A 1454-nucleotide genomic window follows, 5' to 3' on the forward strand; every position below is an offset into this window, starting at 1 on the left:
ATCACATTTATCTGTGGATTGTCAAAGGCTCCAGTGTATTAATTTAATATATATACCTGAATATTAATATGAAAGCAATTTGCCATTAACTGCCAGTGGCCTCATTTGTTACACTCGGCCCTAGCGGGCCTCAAACCTCTGATTAGTCTTACATGGTCTGCAACATATCAGGTGGGGGAGAGAAGATGGGGGGGGGATTCCTCATCAAAGGTCAATTTCTGAGGGGTGCAGAGGGGTTTACAATCTATGCTTCAGCCAAGGGTTGTAGTGGTGGAAAGTGGGGAAGGATGACGTGGATTGGGAGGGCATCATTGAAGACTTAAGCATCCTATGCATCCAGCAGTAGTTTCCTAAACCCAAACCTTCACGTCTATTCTAAGAAGACTCTCCAGGCTGGAGGACTGAAGGTAGGGGGTGGAGCAAAGGGAGAAGGTAGAGACCCCAGGCCATGTAATCAGTAACATGGTGATTGTGTGATGTGTCTTTTCACAGTTGAGTTAGATGTGCTCCATCAATTATGATGGGAATCAATTTTAAACATACTTTTTTAATCCCAGGAGTTCAGCTACATGGACTATGGTTATACTTGGCAAGATGATTTGTATTGGCACAACTTATATATTTCAAATGGACAAAAAATTAGTATCATTTACAGTATCTTAAGATGACTTGCCCTTGAATGTGAGCTTGCTTTTCAGTACTTTGAGGTCTATAAAATGTATCTAGAAAATTTACTACTGTGGAAAATGAAAACTGCTTAAATCGAATGGGGGTGAGGGAATGGGAGGGTCTGTGGTTTTTCTTTTTGATTAATTGCTGTAACACTATCCTTCAGGCAGGTGAGGCAGTTTCATATTTTCTTTAGACATCATTAGGTGCTGATGCTTTTGCAGGACAATGTTGATGCTATCTGAATTCTGCCATTTGCTACCACTGTGTGGCTCTTGGATCCAACACGCCATCAGAACTATTCACTCCATTCATATTAATTTTTGTTACAAATCTTACAAAAAGGGGTACTTCTGGGTATTTAGGTCCACATTCTATTTTAAAGATGTATATCCAGTTTTCATAGATTGTTCTTGAAGGCCCGATTGTCAACCCTGTCCTCGTGTCATGTCTTCCTTATCTTCTAGACCCAAGCTAACTGTGCCATCTCCTCCTCCTTTCTTCAAGTTCTTCCAATAGTTGGACATTTATTTCAGAATCTGTGCTGGTTGCCATCTTGCATTGCTATTGCTCAAAGGCTGGCCCTCCCTTTTCTTCTTGAATTTCTTTCCTTGACCTAAAATGGGCCAATGTCATCCCTCTTGGTGGCTTCTCATGTAAACAATGCAGAGTATATATCTTTTGTTAGCAATGTTAAACTGCAAGTTTTTAAGGCAATAGCATAAATGCTTCTATATTTATCTTATCTGCAAAAGGGCATATATACAAATAAAGTTATAAGAAGA

General features: G+C 39.9%; 1 pseudogene; it reads right to left on the reverse strand.

The window, feature by feature from the left end:
• Positions 1 to 809: 809 nt before the first annotated feature.
• On the reverse strand, positions 810 to 1224 carry LOC102825817 (annotated as a pseudogene).
• Positions 1225 to 1454: the final 230 nt, after the last annotated feature.

The sequence above is a fragment of the Chrysochloris asiatica genome, unplaced genomic scaffold, assembly GCF_000296735.1.
Source record: "Chrysochloris asiatica unplaced genomic scaffold, ChrAsi1.0 scaffold00224, whole genome shotgun sequence".
Classification (NCBI taxonomy): Eukaryota; Metazoa; Chordata; class Mammalia; order Afrosoricida; family Chrysochloridae; genus Chrysochloris; species Chrysochloris asiatica.